Source organism: Solanum lycopersicum, chromosome 11, assembly GCF_036512215.1.
Source record: "Solanum lycopersicum chromosome 11, SLM_r2.1".
NCBI classification, from domain to species: domain Eukaryota; kingdom Viridiplantae; phylum Streptophyta; class Magnoliopsida; order Solanales; family Solanaceae; genus Solanum; species Solanum lycopersicum.
Genome location: NC_090810.1, coordinates 14,227,542 through 14,248,261, shown reverse-complemented (window position 1 = coordinate 14,248,261; position 20,720 = coordinate 14,227,542). Strand labels below are relative to the sequence as shown.

At 26.2% G+C, this 20,720-nt stretch overlaps 3 long non-coding RNA genes across 3 annotated transcripts in view; all 3 read right to left on the bottom strand.

Annotated features, from left to right (window-relative positions):
* Positions 1-4,612: 4,612 nt before the first annotated feature.
* On the bottom strand, positions 4,613-8,038 carry LOC112940279 (uncharacterized). The gene is made up of 2 exons (XR_003244221.2): positions 7,901-8,038; positions 4,613-4,820 (listed from the first exon to the last, which is right to left on the bottom strand). It is a non-coding gene; the product is annotated as an uncharacterized lncRNA (long non-coding RNA).
* A 1,235-nt stretch (positions 8,039-9,273) lies between these two features.
* LOC138339713 (uncharacterized) overlaps positions 9,274-20,720 on the bottom strand; it is a 50,451-nt gene continuing 39,004 nt past the window's right edge. Inside the window, exon 2 of the long non-coding RNA XR_011212572.1 lies at positions 9,274-10,064. This is a non-coding gene — a long non-coding RNA (uncharacterized lncRNA). The remainder of the gene's footprint in view (positions 10,065-20,720) is intronic.
* On the bottom strand, positions 17,873-20,527 carry LOC138339712 (uncharacterized). The gene is made up of 2 exons (XR_011212571.1): positions 20,315-20,527; positions 17,873-18,132 (listed from the first exon to the last, which is right to left on the bottom strand). It is a non-coding gene; the product is annotated as an uncharacterized lncRNA (long non-coding RNA).

The window sequence follows — 20,720 nt, the reverse complement described above, 5'->3', positions numbered from 1 at the left end:
ATTTCACAACACAAAAGGTCCATAATGTATGTACTATATAAAACTACCATTAACAATATAAAATTTGGATTAGGCTCTTGAAACTAGTAAGCTTAAATCAAATTATATGATAAACACGATAACACTGTTGATTAGGCTCTTGAAATCTAGCACAAAGTGTTGAAAATTGTAAACATCACACACTACGCACATGAACCATAGGCTCATGCATAATTATATAAAACATAGAAAAGTATAAAAGAAACTATTAAGGCCCGTTTGGATGGGCTTAACAAAAGCAGCTTTAAAAAAGTACTTTTGAAAGTGCTGAAACTTATTTTTAAAATAAGCAGTTATGCGTTTGGATAAAAGTGCTGAAGTTAAAAAAAAAGTTGTTGATGTGTTTGGCAAATAAGTGCTGATAAACAGCTTTTTAAATCAAAATGTCTGAAATACCCTTAAAAGTTGTTAACATAATAAAAGTTAATTAATTTATATTTTACAGCCATAAATAATTATATTTTGCTATCATTCACATATTTCTTTCTCATCACAAATTATTTATAAGAGGAATATAAACTTTATTATAGATTTTAAAGATATATAATTTGAATAGATCAAAGAACGATTTAAGATTTTATTTTAGTTTCATCCGTAGGTAATAATAATAGTCTATCATTCACATATTTCTTTATTATCACAAATTATTTATAAGAGGAATATAAATTTTCATTTAAGTTATATGTGCAACCTATTTTACATTTTAATAATATATAATTTGAATAGATCACTTGAAAGATTTAAGATTTATTTTATTTTCATTCATTAGTAATAGTAATTGTCTATCATCCACACGTGAAAAGGGAAAAATAGAAGAACGAGATGTTAGGATTATGTGGGTAATTTGGAGATTGTATAAAAATATATGGGTAAAAAGGTAAAAATGTGGTCAACTTAAAACAGCTTATAAGCTGGGGAAAAAAAAAAAGCACCCTTACCCCAGCTTTTAACTTTTGGCTTAAAATAAGTTTTTTTTTTTAACTTAAAATAAGTTATTTTGAGGATTGTCAAACAACTAAATAAGTCAAAAATCAGCTTTTAAGTCAGTTTGACCAGCTTTTAAGCTGAGCCAAATAGGCTCTAAGTTATGTGAGGATAAGTTCTCTAATATATTAGATAACTTATTTTACCACTTGTCAAAATGGTAAAATAAATAACTCAAGGACTAAATACACGATTAAATTATTTTGTACTCCTATCGTCATTTTTAATTGTCATGGTTTTCTTTTTTAAATTCAAATAACAAGAATTTTTACTAACTTTTTACGAAAGATTTTTTTTATTCATATTGATATGTAAAAAATTGCAATATATTAGTATTTTTCATATAATTTTTAAATATCTAACTTTTTTGTTTATGTATTCTAATTGAACTTTGAAAATTAATTAAATTGATTTTCAAAAAACGTAACATGACAAATTAAAGTGAATGAGAAAAATAATTTATTCTATAATTATATCTTATATCTCACACCAGACGACTCTTATTGGTAAAACTCATACACTGATAGTGTAAATTTTTTAATACCATGTTGTAATAGATAACATGTGATGCTAACAAGAGATGTTTGATGGTGATAGTCAGATACTCAATTTGTTCGACATACTTTTCTCTTCAATTCATTAAAGAAAATAATGATTATTTTCCTTTCTAACAACTTTTTAGTTTTAATTTTTCACATAATGTGTTGATATCATAACATTAAAAATATTTTTATATATTTAACATATCTTTAATTTTAAACTAAGAATCTAATAATTCTCTTATACTTTCTAAATTTCATACTCCTTCGATGTCTACTTAATTGTCCACATTTGAATTGATACATCTATTGAGAAAATAATTTTTGATATAGTGACTTTACCATTTTAAGTCTATTAATTATAATGTGGATAGATTAAAATTTTAAGATTTTTAAGAAATCTTTTTCAAAATAATTAATTAAGGGTATAATAAATAAAATAATTTTGATTTTTTTTAATTTGCCAAATAGACAAGTAATTAAGAATAATTATTTAAAAAAATGAATGAATAATTAGAAACAAAGAGAGTATCAAATTAAAATTATAAGTTAAATAACTTGAAACAGAAAAATTGAGTATAAATAATAAGGGAAAAGGGACAAAACTACCTTTGAACAATAGGAAAGGGTCTAAAAATACCCTTCATCCATGTATTGGTCTAAAAATATTCTTTCATTCACCTTTTTGGTTCGTATATACCCTGTCATTCACCTTTTTGGCTCATTTATACCCTTTCATTCACCGTTTTTACTAACTTTATACATTTATAACTAATAACCAATTTTTTTTTATAAAAATATTTATTATTTGTCATCTTCTTCTTAGATTAAATAAAAATCTCATCTCTATTAATTATTCTCCACAATCTATTTAAATCAAAAATATTATACCTCTTCAAGATCCCAATTTTTTTTAAAAAAAGAATCTAGTACTTTTTGTATTTTCTCTAATTTATTTATTTTTAAAAAAAGTTTATTTTAAATAATTAGTATATCATAAAAGTACTAATAGTGCCACAATATCTATCTTCCTTTTTCAAAAATAAATAAATAAAAAAAATTATTAACTTAATTGTTTTGATAATCTGTGATATAAATAAAATCTGACAAAAAATAAAACTTTTTTAAAAAAAAGTTCCACAAACAATTTTATTTAAAAAGATTAACTTATTAAAAACAAATTTAAAAAAATAAAAAGATGGATATTCATAACAATAGGAAAATTTATGTAGGAAAGGAGTGAAAAATGAGTATAATGTATTTTTAGATAAAATAATAAATTTATGAGGGTGAAATAATAATTTTTTAAAGAAGTATTAATCATCTATATCATGTTTTGATTTATTAATTAAATATTAACCATTAGTTTTTTCTTTTGTCATTAGTCTACGATTCAAAAAAAAACTGAGGAAATGGAGAGGAATTAGGTCTAAAAATAAATAAATAATAAAAAATATAATATTTTTTTAATAAAAAAGTTAGAATCTTGAAGAAGTATATTGTTTTGGTTGGATAAATAATGATAAATAATCTAATGAGGTGGACTCTTTATATTATTCAATAGGAAAATGACATATAATTAATATTTTCTAAAAATAAATAACAAAGAGAGAATTGTTAATTTCAAGGTATAAATAAGTTTAAAAGGTGAATAAAAGAATTTTTTTAGATCAAAAGATAAATGAAGAATATTTTTAAATTAGTTTAAGAGTATTTTTAATTCTTTTCCAAATAATAATTGCAGAGAGTGCATTAGTTTTTTTGTTTTTTTTTTCCTTCCATTATGCTTGGGAATCGAACCAATCTGCAAAAAGCTTCCAAAATGGGTGTAATTATATATGTATATAATTAAGCAATGTGGTAGGTATGACTAAGGATTTCGACACCTGAAAAGTGGAGGTAGGTAATGGTACGAATTTCAAACCCTTCGATTAAATAAAAAGCGACAAATTTATAGTACAATTATTTAGGTTACGATGCAAAAAGGTAACTCAAACTTTACGTAATAAGATTTAAAATGTATATAAATTCAGTTAATCAAGTAAAAATTAGTGTTTTAAGGTTATTAATAGTTCGAGAATGAAATAAAATTCACATCGAGCTTAGGAATATTTTCATTACGTCTATCAATGAAGAAACAAAATAGATATAAGTGTTTGCAACAAATGTTAAAGATGATAGAAAAAAAATTGCAATTATGAATAAAATATGAAGAAAGATAATTTTATTGATAAAGATAGTGGATACAAATTTGTTTATTCCTTTAATTCTTCTCTCTTAAGACTTTAAGGATCGTAGTAACGTATTTCTCAAACTAGGTGATACTATATTTGATCTCCTTGGAAGGATTCATTCGTGATTCAAGGGCATATAATGTTGTGTTTTTTCAACTAAAATAATTTAGACTTGATCGCTATGGAAGATTTGTGTTTGTGAGTCTTCTTGAGATTTATTGATTACCAAGGACGGTCTAGCATATTTTGATCTCTTCATGAATATCTCAAGACTTTATGAGATATTTTAAGATTTATTTAATATCCTTTTATCTTTGCGAATATTTTAAGAAGTTGCAGGATATTCAAAATGCTTTTTAAGGTATATAATAATATTATTTATATAGGCATAATATAGGATTTAGGATAAATAGCTTCCAAAAAAATTAATTGAAGTAGAATTAATCTTATAAAATCATACATATTTTCAATGTCTAAATTAGATTTAAATTTCTAATTGCACTTAGAAATTAAGATACACCCAAATATTATCAAATTGATATTTTAATTGTGGATTCTCACATTCATATTTAAATATTTTTAAAAATATAATTTTACCATATATGATTTAAGAAAAAATATTGATTTATGTGAACCCCCAAAACCCCTGATGACCGGAGAAAATATTTGTCCAAATAGAAATTAGGCTTGACATTCGTTTATCCCACCAAAACAAGTCAGCCTTTAATCTAACAATGCGAAAGAAATACATAAAGTAAAAGAATAATAGCATAAAAGTGGATAACTTAGTCAATCTTAAATTACTCCAAAATATGATTGTCAGGTGTACAAGTCATTAATGTAATAATACATAATTTGAAAGATAATACAAGTCTTAATGTCTTTGTTTCTCAAATAGAACAAAACATAAAGTAGGGAACAAGAGGACCCTTCAGAATAACAAGTAGCTATCCATTCAGTTTACACTCAGAAAGCTTGGGAAAAGATAAAGGAGAAAAAAGGTCACGGCGCTCGAGCTCAGAACCTACATAATGTAGAAGTAAGAAGTGAGTACCAAACAATGTAGTACTCAACATGCAACCACCTAAGCAAAACAAAACTAGCTAGAATACGAGTATTCATTTCATCCCAATTGAACCGCCTCAACTACTACTATCCGCATAGAACTTAGCTCAATCTAACAATTTTACATTACACAGTTCTCAATGCTTAACAATCACAGACCAAAATTACAGTTGACAACCAATAAGTTTTGAGTATCACAAGCATCAGTAGTTCAATTAGAAGTATCAATTAGATCAATCACAAGTATCAATCAAATCACAATAATCAAATATTTTCCAGAACCATTTCTCATCAAATAATGTCACTAGCCGGAACAATTTTCTTTCAACTTTATGTAGAATTACTTGTCGCAACCATTTCCCTTTGGTACAATATCACTAAGCAGAATCATTTTTCTTCGACTTTATATCACATTACTTCTGAAATCATTTTCCTTCGACATTATATCATATCACAAATTGAAACTATTTTTCTTCGACTTTATATTATATCACTTGTTGGAACCATTTTCCTTCGACATAATTATCACATATCTCATCATGGAGCAAAAAACTCAATGTAAATACGCAATTCCATACCATAAAAAAGAAACGATAACTCAAACAATTCAAATCTACAATAATGTCATCAAAGCATTTTCATTATTCAACAAATTAAGGTCCATAATAAGGCAATTCATAAAGCACAATTATCAACACTTTGTCTTTTTTATTAATCATATTTTTACTTATTAAGTGGAATCAAGTGGAATAACTAAACTCATTAACTCATTTTCATCACTCTCCAACACACAATGAAGGAAATTGTGAAATTCTATAAGTTTTACAAGATTTAGTCATTACGAGACTTGAATCTTCCATTTTCTAACAATGTCCAAAGCAACATAATCTATATCAATAAGATTTGGAAATAACAACATCTTAGCTACACTTTGAAGAATTGGGTTAAATCAACTGAAACATTCAATTTCATGAATGAGGTTTGAATTCAATAATTTTTACTTAAAGACGTTACACAAGGTATTTGAAACTCATTGGTGAAAATCATTTCGAAAATAAAATTAAAATCAGTTCATAGTCACTATTTTACTTTGGAAAAATGATCAAATATGTCGCTAAACTATTCGAAAAGGTCTAGATATGTTTTCAGTTTAAAGTTTCACTCCCTCATTCCTCGCCATCAAAATTTTGCCCCGATATGCCTTTATGGACTTTAGTGGGTATATTGACATATCCAACTCATTTTTTATTTCTTTATTGTCACATGAAAATGTCATGTCATTTTGACTTTATCATATTACATTTATATAAAAATGGAAAGAAATTAATTATGTCCCTAAAAACTTCATATACATAAACACCTAATTCGACCAATAAATCAACCCCCTTTTAAATAAACTATCCGACCCATTTTTAACAATTTTGTTTAATTTTTATTTTTTTAATAAATTTCGAAAATGAATAATTGATTATTAAAAAATAGGGAAAATATGAAGAAAAAAATATAAAATTAACGCGAAAAGTTCAAAAATAAATATTATAACCTTAAATTCAATAATTTTAACACTTCTTTTAAGTTTTTATTTTTTCGATAAATCCTGGAAATAAGTAATTAATTAATAAAAAATATGAAAAAATATAAAATTAACGCCAAAATATAAAAATAAATATGGTAACCTATTTAATAAGCCTCAATTGATATGTGCAGCCTAATCGAAATGTAAAATAATTTCATAACAGGTCGATTTCGTAGTCTACTCATAACTTTATTGGATAATGTTTGTGCGTTGGAATCGATACAACAAAAACTTCTCAAAAAATAGTTCAAATTCACTCTCTTTTTCCTTTTGTTGTAAAAAGTATTATTTATGTATGAAAAGAGAAAATTATATATATATATATATATATATATATATATATATATTTTAAATAAATAGATGTACAAAATATATATTCATTTTAGTAGTAAAAAGTTGAACAAGGTATATATAAGATTAAATTTCAAATTTTAGTAATTTCATAGAAATGTTAGTGTGAGTAACGTTTTGGCGTAAAATGTGTCTCAAAGTAATGAATTATAAAACGTTACTGATAGTAATATTTATGTCCGTTTTTCCGTCAAATTTTTGTCTTTTTGTCATTGATTTTTTTGTAATGAAATATAACATAAATTGTTATCGAAAAATACACTTATACTAAATTTATAAAAGTTCAAAAAAATATATTATTTTAATAAATAAATTTTAATAATGACTTATTTTGATTAAAAAATATTCTATATAAAGCCTACAAAAATGTAAGAGGAACACAACTAACTGTCCAAGCCGACAAAGCCAACCCAAACCCACGACATGCCACTATAATGTACAAGCCTCTATGAGTAAGATAGTAGTCATAGAATCGGGACAGGCTCCGACCTACCCTTCAACACTATATGCCCAAAACCAAAACTTGGTAACTCCGAAGGAAGTGGAGCATACTGTCAAAGTTCAGTTTCAACTAACTAGTGTATTTTAAAATTATTTTAATTAGAAAGCAATTGTGTTTTAAAAAATTAATAGTATATTTATTTAGAAAAAAGGTTATTTTTCACCCGTTTTATAATTATAGGGGCATTTATGGATCAAGGTTTTGTCTGCAGGGCATTCTTGAGCCAAACTATAAAGGGAGGATATTTTTGTTCCTTTCACATAGTTTAAGGGTATTTTTGATCATTTTTCCTTTAAAAAATTATGATACACCGTAACTTTATATTAAACAATTATAAAAAAAAATAGCATGAATTAAATACGATGATAGTTTTAGAATGAATTTGTTTAATAAGATAAGAAATAATAATATAATAATAAAAAGAAAAAAAAACTTTTTTTATATAATTTAGTACAAGCAATGGGTTGGAATTGATTACAAAAAATTTGATGTTTGATTACAATAAAAATTGATGTATAAACCAAATTTAATGCTCTTACATACTTATTTCCTTTGTCCATGCAAGAAAAACAACAAATAACAAACCAAGAAGAGGAAACATAAAACTCACAGTTATACATAGGCAGAGAAAAGCAAAGCACTCTTTGAAAATTTTATTCAAAAGTCGAACTATCAAGAGGTGCGAAGAAGCTAAACAATTTCAACAAAGATAAGAATATTGTAGTTGACAAGAGGAAGAGGAAGATTCGGGCTACGCGTGGTAGGCAAAGCTGTATAATGAGAAAGACCGTAATACCATTTTTGATGACACGGGCATAATTGAGGAGTTGTGTGCTTGTTGCATTTATCACGGTAAAAAAGGTTAAAAATATCCCTCGATTTTATTTTATTTTATTAGTTGAATATGTCCTCGCCGTTAAAATGAAATTATTTTTAGGAAAAATAACTTAAATACACAACTATAATTTTTATATTCTCCAATTTTCCCTACTTTTTTTAAATATTACATAATTCCCTATTTTTTTTATTTTAGTGTAAGTTTTTAGATACATTACACTCTCTCCTATAATACACATTTACCAATTCTAATGCCTATTTTTTCTCCATTAAAACACTCAACCTCTTAAATCAGTTTTTGAATTTTAAACTTTTTCCATTTAAACACTCAACCTCTTAAATCAGTTTTTGAATTTTAAATTTTTTCCATTTAAACACTCAACCTTTTAATCAGCTTTTTAATTTTGAATTATTAAATTTAAATAAAAGAACAAATTTTGAAATTTTGAATTTCAAAATTCAAAAAATATGGAAGCAGGGTAACTTCCACTGCATTCTACCGTTTTGTTCTTACCAAAGTCACCTTTCACTTCTTTTTTTTCCTTAATCGTCTTCATCCCACTATTTCTTCATAACTTTGAATCTTCTCAACCCAGCAGATTTTTCTATTTTCTTCTTTTTATTCTTAATCCATATTCGACTATTTCTTCCTAATATTGAATCGTAAGAACCCAGACCCTTTTTATAGTTAATCCATCATCAATTCGTATATTCTTCTCTTTTTCGTTTTTGTTAATTGTTCTATTACTTCATAGTAATATAAGTGTAGTAAAGTATAACCTGTGCTTGATGATACATGTTGAATCTGTGTGTACATTGTTTAGTCAATGTAATGATACATGTAGTAGCTATGTATCACATGTTCTGCATGTAGTATGAATTCCTGTATGATATCATGTATCAGTAAGGTATTAGTTGTTTAGTTGATTTACTCATACATGTTTTGAAACTTGTTATAATGTATCATTCATTAAGTTTAATAAATGCTTCATCAGATATAGTTGATGATACATATAGATTCTTTGTGTATGTTGTTTAGTCGCTGTTTATGATACATGTATTAGACATGTATCACATGTTATAATGTTTTATTTAATTCAATGATACATGTTATAGACATGTATCACATGTTTTTCATATAGTATGAAATTCTGAAAACTGAAACCATGTATCATTAAGCTATTTTCAACTATTGCCAAAGCCTGTGTATCATTTGTTGTGCCTTCTACACACGTTATTTCTCCACTTCTTCCATCAAAGTTATGTATAGTACCACTATTCTTCTCAATTGTGTCAATACATAATGGATATATTGAAAATCCAGGCTCGTTTTTTTTCAGTTCAAAATATAGTTTAACACTCATATCGTTCTTAAGTTTCATCGGACAGGAGTTACCTTCTACAATGTATCGAATTTCAATTTCTTTCCTTGATACATCAATGTCCAACTCGGCCGCAATTGCTGCTTTGAGATTAGAAAACGAAATTGAATCACCAACAACGATTCCATCAATTTTGTAATTTTCATACTGCAATTCGTTCACCCAAACTCCGGAATATCTCATCAAAATCGAAGTATTCATCTTCAAAAACCCACTGCAACAACAAAAAAATTTCGGCAGCTCCAATTGTTTTCTAAATAACTGATACAATCTTTGATTTTCAAATTATGAAATTAATATCCAATTAAGTGCTGATTTAATGCTGATTAATGATCTGTTACCACAAATTAAGCTGTTTTAGTAACAGCTTTAAATTTACCGTTTTTATCCCCTATTTTTTCTTAACAGTTTTAAGTTACTATGTATCATTTACCATGTAGCATAACTTTCTAAAGTATCACGGCTCAGCAATTTTAAGGGATTTTTTGTAATTATTAAACTTATCGGGACAGAATGTAATTATTGAATTACACTATCGGATTCCTTAAATTTATACTTATTTTTACCCTCGTTGTTATTAAACCCATCATTTATGTCCCTCAGTTCGATGAAAAACCCCAAATTAACTAAATTACCCAATTTTCTCTTTTAATCATAATCCGACCTGCTAAATGAATCCATACTAAATTAAAACTTCCAAACCTATGGCTAACCCCTCTAATATGATGACCAAAATTTTTTAACCCATTCTCAAAATGATATTTTTTAGTGCTAAAGAATTTCCAAATCCCCTCGTATAATTTTGTAGATAATGGTCATCGTTGAGGTGGAGAATTTTGGTGGGTCGAGGTCATCTTCTTCGTATCATCTTCTAGTTTCGATTTGGTTTCACCAGTTAGCTTTGTATCGCTGAGCATCTCCACCGATGAATTTGTGTTCAAAAAAAATCACAGCCCTCCACAAGTCACGGGAGATTTGTACCTCAATATCGATACAAATTTTCGTCTTCACCGCTCAAAAATTTTGGTCATTATCGGGAATCTGATGCACCATCTCTGCCCAGTGCATCATCCCTGGAGAGATATTCAAGAAGAAGTATTGATTCACCACCCAAAATTTCTGATGTTTCGGATTAGAATGTTGATTCTCCGATGAGAATCAACAATTACATACGACATAATGCATCAGTTTCAGTTTCAGTTCCACCACCACCGCCGCCTCTATTGATTAGCATTCTGGCTTGCGTGATGCGTACAATTTCCACAACCACCACCAATTAAAAATTGAGATGGTCCAAAAATTTTAACACCACCAATTTCAAAGTCTCCAGTTCTTGTAACAATGGAATCTCCTAAAAATCAAGTCCGTTTAAGAAAGAATGTAGGATATTATGAAGGAAGTTTTTTGGTTCAGCGGATTAGAGGGTTCGGGTATGGATATAAAACAAGAATGGGTCATTTAAAATAATTCGGGTAATTTAGTCAATTTAGAGCATAAATGGTGAGTTTAATAATAATGAGGGTAAAAATAACTTTATTTTAACGATAGAGGTATAATCAACCAATAAAATAAAGTTGAAAGGTATTTTTAACCCTTTTCCCTTTATTACATAGTAGAAAGTAGTATGTAGAAAGTATATATGTTAATATGCATTTTATGTATAGCCTTTTGGTATCTTGTTAGTGAAAAAACTTACAAGATAATAAAATTACAAGATTACAATTGAAAATAAAATGAAGAAATTAATCTTTTCAGGCTGAGGCGCGGATATCTCGCTCTTTTTAAGGAGATTCAAGTCCACTGCAACAAATGTTTTCACTGGTCCAACAGTAGTCCTCTTTGACTTGTTCTCTTCATGATACAACAACCTTCACAAAGTATAACTCAACAACTCTGGACAAGAGTTGAGTCCAAAGCTCCACAAAAAAGAACACTTCCCTTCAACTAATAAGAACTCTCTTTTAGACTAACTTTCACTCTCTGTTTTCGCTTGTTTTTTGTGTGTTTCAAATCAAATGAAGACCACCACTATTTATACTACAAGAAATCTTCCTAGCAATAAATAGGAAGATAATGGAGATAGTAATAGTGAAGATAATGGTCTTAGGAGTTTCATAGGTTACAATAGGAGTTACATATGTTACAAAAAGTAATGGAGGAATTAAGAATGAAATAAAGTGATGGATAACCAATGCTAATAGATGATGTAAAAGTTATCCATTCCAATGTTTATTGGACTGTTTTTATCTCACACTTAATTCAGCCAATAAAGCCAAAAGTAATGACATTACATAACTACCAAATCAAAGATGAATAGCATAATTAAATTGATATTTTAAAATACAAATATCTACCAATAATCATTCTTATAACTCTAAAATAAAACAATATTAATATATTAAAATTAAAATGTTAATAACTACCGTATCTTTTCTATCACTTTATAAATATAATATGCACAAGTTTAGAGCATTTCATGATTCATTGGTTTCATTATTTTTTTATTTAAAAAATTATTGGTTTATGTGGCTGCTTTTCAATACATGTTGGAGGTACCTAAAAAGAATCTTTTTTTAATGTCTCTGTTAATATTCTGTAAGACTGCACATACTATGAAATCTGCGAAACTGTAATGCTAAATAATTAGAAAACTAAAAGTTTATAATAATTTTATTTTTTATTTTTAATTAAAGATAATTAAAATTAAGAGGATAAAATTTATTTAAAATAATAAAATAACATAAATAATATATTATTCTGATCTAAAAGATTTTTTTTTCTTCTGAAAATTGTATGAATAATTTTAAGTTGGATATTTTCTTGAACTGATACAATGTTATGAAATATATATATATATATATATATATAAATATATATATATATATATATATAGAGAGAGAGAGAGAGAGAGAGAGAGACATCCATTTTACTCCAAAAATATCCAAAAGTATTTTTGAAGTCTTACAGAATATTATTATGATCTTTTGTGGATTGCATTTTTTGTAAAATTCAACTTGCTCCTATTTTCAAGATTCCGTACCTTGGCAATTCAATTTTTCCAATGGGCTAAAAATTAAAATTATTTAATTCTAGAGTTTACAGTAGATTAAACATAATCACATATTTGTATTATATATCCAAGTTAAAGAAGATTAAAATATCTTTTTATCTTCGAACTAAAGTATCATATATGTTAATAAGTAGGATTAATCTCGCAACATTTTCTAACCTCAACTTATCAGTTGTTATTTTTTTAGCTTATAGTATGTTTGGATTTATATTTATACCACAAAAGGTCCATAATATATTTACTCCTATTTATAACTACCATTGACAATGTAAAATTGAGTGAATTCCCAAATGGTCACCCAAGTTAAGGAAATTGTCTTAAAATATCATTTATGTTTTATTTAGAACAAAAATATTATTCAACTATCACTATTTTCCTCCAAATATACTTGACAATTCAAAAGTAGCACTCTCTCCAAGTTGACATGACATGTCATTAAAGTCTTTTTCTAATAATAGACTAATTTAATTCATTAAACTCATTTAACTAAAACAATGATCATATTGTTTTTAATTTTATTAATTAATTTATTGAGAATAAATTTTCATATTTAATTTTTTTTTATCATAATTAAACTTTTTACTTTTTTTATGTTATGCAGAATGCGTTTTTAAAAGGTACTAGAATCTCATTAATTTTAAATACTAATAAACACATACATTCAAAAAATATTGATATACAAATTACTCATGAACTCTAGTGTACTTCAATTAGTCATAAATTGTATAATAAATCAATAATATTAAAGATCGATTAATTATTAAAAAAAATTATTTGGGTGCTTTGAAATCCATATATACTTATAACATCTTTTTTTAAAATAAAATAGTAAAAAAAGTTAAATAATAATTTTCTTTTTCTTGCCAATTTTTTTATCAACGTTAAAAATTTATCTAAATACTTTTACTAAAAAAATGTTTAAAATTTTCAAATAATTAGAAATTTTAAAATTTTCAGGTAATAATTGCACATAAAGATTTTCTCATAGTTTTTTGTGTGGTGACAATATATAAAGTTACTAGACTTTTTAAATTACTTTTCTTATAATCTTCATAAATTCTCATGTAATTTATATATTTATTTTGTAGAGACATAAGTTTGATGAATTAAATAGGTTTATTATTTTTTAAAAAATGATTATTTAATGACAAACATATCAACTAGAATTTTAAGGAGACTTTTGAGGTATTTAGTATTTCTAATGGATAAAAATTATAATATTATTCACTTTTTTTTTTCAAAAAAAAAGTATTGGAAGCATGAATTGCAATATACAATAAATATTATTGTAATAGATAATTGACCTTTGATATTATTGATTTATCATGCAACTTATGATTAATTGATGTAAATTAGTGCTAACGAGTGATTTATATATAATTTTTTTTTAGAATGTATGTGTTTATAAAATTTCAAAATTAATAAAATTATAGTACATTTTAAAAATGTATTCTTCATAACATAAAAAGCAAAAAGTTTAATTTTGATAATAAGATTTTAAGTATGAAAAATTATTCTTACTAGATTAAAAGAAAATAAATATAATATGATCATTATGTTTGTTAAATATGTTCAATAAATTTAATAAGTCTATTATTAAAAAAAAAAGACTTTAATAACATGTCATGTCAATTAGGAGAGAGTGATGATTTTAAAGTGTCAAGTATATTTGGAGGAAAATAGTGATAATTGAAATATTTTAATCTTAAATGAAACATAAATTATATTTCAAGACAATTCTCTTAGTTGGGAGACCATTTAGAAAATTGACTCTATAAAAATTTGGAATCCGTAGCCTAAAGGGCCAAAAAAAATTATCAGAAATTTCAACCGGGCATATTAATTTTTTTAAAATCAAAAGGGCAAAATTGCTCTTAACAGAGTGATTTTCTTCTGACACAATATTGATACAGTCACTCTGTTGAGAACAAAAACTGCTACCTTGCAGCAATTTCGTCTAAAACTTATTTTCCACTAAAATCGCAGCAGGGACAGCGAAATTCTAGATTTTGTTCTGTTTTTAAAACCAAAATCGCTACTACTGTAGTAGCATTTGATAAAAATAAAAGTATATATTTTCTGACTAAAAATTGCTCATTTAACATAAAAATTTTAGTTTTTTGAAAGTCGCTGGCATGGCTCTATTTTAAAAAAATTTAAAAATCTCTGACAAGGTACACATTGCAAGGAAAAAGACAACAATTGCATTTAAATTCTTTTTCTTTTATAAAGAATTAGATTTCAGGGTAATTATCATAAAAATTAGTAGTACTAACAAATATCAGAATATTTAATTTGCTTAATGTCTATTTTGATTGATGTACTGTGATAGATTGATGGGATTTAAAGTAAAATGATGCTTTGAAGGTAATGAATTAATTAGGCTTTGAGAAAAAACAGATAGGGTCACACACTGCAAGGAAAAGGAGAAGTAAAATCATCATCAAGTACAATGGACGAAATAAGTGTTAGTTTAATTGATTTTTATCATAGTTTACCAGATAATAGTAAATTGACCTTTATTTTTAATAGAGTAACAACGTGAATATTGTGTCTAGATTTCGTCATGAGCAATTTTATCCTTTTAATTTGAAAGAAAAATTGATATGTTCTTTCCAAAATTTTAACAATTTTCTTACTGACTTCAGAGTTATAATTTTTTTTTTGGATAAACATGTCAAAACCACCTATATTCTCAGAAACTAGTAAACTTAAATTCAAGTAATAAAATAAACCATCACACCATTAATTAGGCTCTTGAAAATCTAGCACAAAACAGTTGAAATTTGTAAACATCCACTAACACATCTTACACGACTTAAATGAACCATAGGCTCACGCGTAATTATTGAAAACATAAAAAAGTACAAACAGACGAACAAAAATTAGAAAAACTATTAAGAGCTATCGACTTTAGATTCTCCTTCACAAACAAAAGTTCCATCGACAGTGTAATAGTTGCAACCCTTACTGCCTGCACAACAATTGGTGCATATTCTACCTTCACTCCTTTTATTGCCTGGACATATCGAGTACGCTATTCTTGGATTACAATTACGAGGACAAGCTTTATTTGTTTCGTCTATAGTCTTTTTTGTCTGTCCTTCACAAATGAATGTTCCGTTAGCACTATAATAGTTGCAACCTTCAGTGCCTGAGCAACAATTTGTGCATCCAACTTTGAACTTTTTGTTTCCAGATTTTGGGCATCTCCCATATTGAATACTTGGATTACAATTACGGGGACAAGCATTTGCTGCATCCACCTCACTTAAAAGTAAAATAGTTCCAGCAAAAATAGCTGAATAATTAAATAAAGTCATTAGCAAATATGTTTAATGTAGAATTACCAAAGATGATAAGAAATAAAAAGACTAACCAAACAAAATGAGGAGGGCAACTTTGTTGAAGGCCATACTTTCTTGTGATTAATAGTACCTTGAACTTTTTTTTTTTGAGTGAAGAATGTGTTAACCTATCCACCTATTTATAGCAAGCTCATCATCTCTACGGGATCGATAACTTATTTCATTATGGGTGTGTTTGGTACAAAGAAAAATGTTTTTCTTGAAAACAAAAAGATTTTTGATTTATTTTTTGATGTTTGTTTGATTAGTAGAAAATATTTTTTAGAATTTTTTTTAGTTGATTTATGAATGAAAATATTTTTTTAAAAACAAATTTAATTTTTTTTTTTGGAGCGGGATTTGGGGGATCAAATGATAGGAGTAAAAAAATTAAATTTTGAAATGAAAAATACTTTTTAAAACGAACTTAAATTTTTTTTTTGAGCGTAGGAGGTCGCGGATAGGGGTGTAGTGAAAAATAAAAATTTAAAATTTTGAAAATATTTTTTAAAAACAAACTTAATTTTTTTAGAGGGGTAGGGTTGGTGGGGGTGTTGTGGGTGGGGTGGGGTGAGGTGAAAAAAATAAAAATTAAAAATACTTTTCAAAAACAACTTAGTTTTTTTTGGAGGGGATGGGGGCTGATGGGGGGAGGGGTCATCGTAGGGGCAGAGGGGTAAAAAAATAAAAATTTGAAATTGGAAGTATTTTTAAATAGAAGTTTTAGATTTATTTTTAAACAAAAAAATGTAATTTGAAGTTGGAGAAAAGTTTTGAAAAATGTTTTTCTTAGTTTTTGAAGGAAAGTCATTGCCCTTAATTTTGAGGAAAATAAGTTGATTTGAATAACATTTTTCAAAACTTTTAACCCAACCAAACATGAGAAAATTAAAAAACATTTTTCGAAAAATGTTTTTCTTTATACCAAACACACTCTATATGTAAAAATGGAAGAATAAATAATCCAAAGACTATTTGATACCTCCAACCAAACACAAGATATTTTTATATAGTGTTTTATTTCGAAATTATTACGACTTATAATCTCTCACACCAAACTACTCTTCTAGGTAAACTTATGCATTGTAGTGTGCCGATCAAAAAAGTCGATCAATGATTTAATTGAAAAATGACGTACCTGAGATATATGAATGAAAAAACTCAATAAATTTAAAAATTTATTTATGAGTTCGACCATTTTTTTATATCACGTGGTAATAGATAACATGTGATTCTAACAAGAGACGCTTGCTGGTGTTTGCTGGATACTCAATTTGTTCAATTTACTTTTTCTTTATTTCGTTTAAAATAGAATGACCATTATAATAACTTTTTAGTTTTATTTTTTTTGACATGATATGATAACATGATGACATTAAAAAATAGCATGATGTATTTAACATATTTTAATTTTAAATTACAAATCTAGTAATTCTTCTATACTTTCTAATTTTCATATCAAGTTAAAATATAAGTTAAATAAATTAAAGGGAAAAGACTCAAATATGCAATTAAATTTTTAGAAAAAGTTTATTTATGTTATCAGTTAAAAGTTTGGCTTATTTATGTCATTACCGTTAAAGAAAAAACTCATTCATGCCATTATTTTTTAACGGTGGTTTTGCAAAACTATTTTGACACGTGATCAATTATAATTCGGTTCACATCATTAATTATTTTATTTGAAAAAAATAGTTCAAATTTTTATTCAGAATTTCAATTTTTTTATTAAAAAAATTAATAATGTGGTCAATTATAATTCGATCATGTCATCAATTTATTTAATAAAAAAATCAAAAAAAAATTCAGAACTATGATTTCTTTTATCAAAATAATTGATGACGTGACCGAATTATAATTGGTCACGTGTTAAAAATGAATTTGTAAAACTATCGTTAAAAAATAATGGTATAAATAAGTTTTTTCTTTAACCATAATGACATGAATGAGTCAAACTTTTAACTGATTATATAAATAAGTTTTCTCTAAAAGTTCGATGACATATTTAAGCTTTTTCCCTAAATTAAAACCGAAAAAAGGAGTATAAAATAATAATTACAACACTGTTTTAGTTCCCATTTTTTCCCCTTTCCTTTCCACTATGCTTGGGAATCGAATCAATCTGCAAAAAGCTTCCAAAATGAGTACAACTATATCCGTATATATAATTAAGCAATGTGGTAGGTATGACTAAGGATTTCAAAACCTGAAAAAAGGAGGTAGGTAAGGTTAGGAATTTCAAACATTTCGATTAAAATGAAAAATATAAATTTATATATAAAAGTACAATTATTTAGGTTACATATGCAAAAATATATCTCAAAATTTACATAATAAAATTAGAGATGTATTTAAATTCAAATAATCAAGTAAAATATTTATTTGTCAATAGTTCGAAGATGAAATAAATAATTCACATCGAGCTTAGTAATATTTTCAATACTTCTCTAAAAAAGAAACAAAATAAATATAAGTGTTTGCAACAAATTTTAAAAGGTGATCAAAAATAAATTGTCATTACAAATATTAAAATATGAAGAAACATTAGTTTTAGTAATAAACATAATAGGTACAAGTTTGTTTATTCCTATGATATAAAAGATATACTAAATTGAATGTTTTAAGTGGAAGATAATATAGTAATTTAATATTGGTATATATAGATGCTATCATGTATTTTTTACATTTTGCTTCTTAACCTTTCACATTCTTTATTCTAAAAATTTAAATATTTCAATTAAACTTTTCTATTCTTTGTTAAAGGTTAATAAGAAAAAGTTGGATGAGTCTCAACATTATATCTACCGATACTTATAACTTTTCTTGATTCTCCTACTACTTATCATTATTTTTATTTCTTATATATTTTTTTTCAGTTGGTGCCCTCTAAAATACACTACAACAAATATGATATATAGCTACGGAATTATTGGCTATGCCATCAAATTCGTCATTAGTTATTTGCTTTTAGTGACAAAATTTACTTTTTGTACTTAAATATATGAGACACATACTTTTAGTGAAGAAACATAAAAATTTGTGGCAAAATTTTGTTCACTAATGTTTTTCATCAAAAAAATAATTGGCGTCATTTGTTATGTAGTGTTAGTCACGAATCTAAAGTTATCGGCGACATATTTCATCACTAATAATGTATCTAATTCATGAAAAATTATTTTTTGTCTTAAAATTTATTAATATATGGACACAAAATTCATCTACAAAAATATGTTGTTACAATATCGACAAATTAGAGTTCGTAGTTTAATATTATAAGGTTTAGCTATAAAAATTTAAATTTAATTATGACAGTTATTTTCATCATTAAATATATAAATAATTGGCGACAAAGATTTTATTGCCTCTAATCATCTGCGATTTAGTGACAACAAAAAATTGTCACAAAATATATAAGGTGTTAAATAGCGAGATTTAAAATTTGTAGTGAATAATTCAACTATTTGTCACGAAAAAACCATAGCTAAATAAAAATTTTTGCTGCAATTATTTATAATTACAAGTGACAACTTATAACAAAAGAAATAATACAAGTGCTTCATAAAAAATAAACAGAGTCTTTTCGTTAATTGTCGAGGAAAAATATTAAAACCAACAAATTCAGACAATTTTGTAAAAATGAAAAAGTTCAATACATCAATTTTCTTAAATTACATAATTATAAAATGCATCATTTGAAAAGTATACTCCAGGTAATATGTATTGTGAGTGGGACATGATTCTTCCACTAGATCGCTAATATTTATTGTTTCGTACTTGTATTCTTTAGTTGATACACTTTCATTGATATGTATTTGTGCTTTTTTGTATTTGTGTCTATTGATTTGTGATTGATAAACTACATAGACTAATATCCATATTTTATCCATTTTATAGGTAGGTTTATAGAATTCTGAACAAGTGTTATGTTGATTTTTGTTTTGTTAAGCTTTTAATGTTGTACAATCCTACTCAGTACTCCTTCACTCTCTTGTTCTATTATGTAATTATCTTTCTAGTTTCTAGTTTAACTTCCTTTTTTTTTATGGACTCTGTCCATTCATGAATCTATTATTATTGTTCATCTCTTTCTCTTAACCTTTGTTCTTAAGAATAATCTTCTTTAACCACACCCCGGATTTGGTTATTCATAGTTCTTTTTCTCAGAACAATTAACCTGGCAATGTCCTAGGAATTTACAGGTTAATCCATCGATATTTTTAAGAAGCTAAGAGACTAACCATATACTAAGTGATATAGATTCATGATGATATTTATAAATTTACATGAATATTTAAATAATCATAAAAGTAAACACACATGATTTACATAAAACACACATAATTTACATATATGAGAAGTTTACTAGAAACTTAAATATGAAAACTTACATTATCTAGAACAGAGTGAAGTTTTCCTTTCGGGAAACCCGAACGACTTCCAAAGTAACTTTACAAAAACTTGAAACAAAACCTAAGAACCTAAAGAAAATATTTTTATATTTTATTTTTAAAGAGGAAGGATCTTTGAAGGGCTTAAGATTTGCAGGTTGTAGATTTTTTTGCTCTTTTTGCTTTCTTCGCTCTCTTTTTCGCTCTCTACCTTCTTCTTCTGATAATGTCTTCTTTATATACACAAATATGGACTTCAAACTTCGGACTTCAAAATGAAAAAGAATCTTATCTTTTCTGCCGGGTGCGCATTGGGCCCCATCGCACGTGAAATGATTCCTTCCTTTGCATTATCATCCGTCCTTTGATTTCTACTTTATTATCACTTATTATTTGTCTTATACAA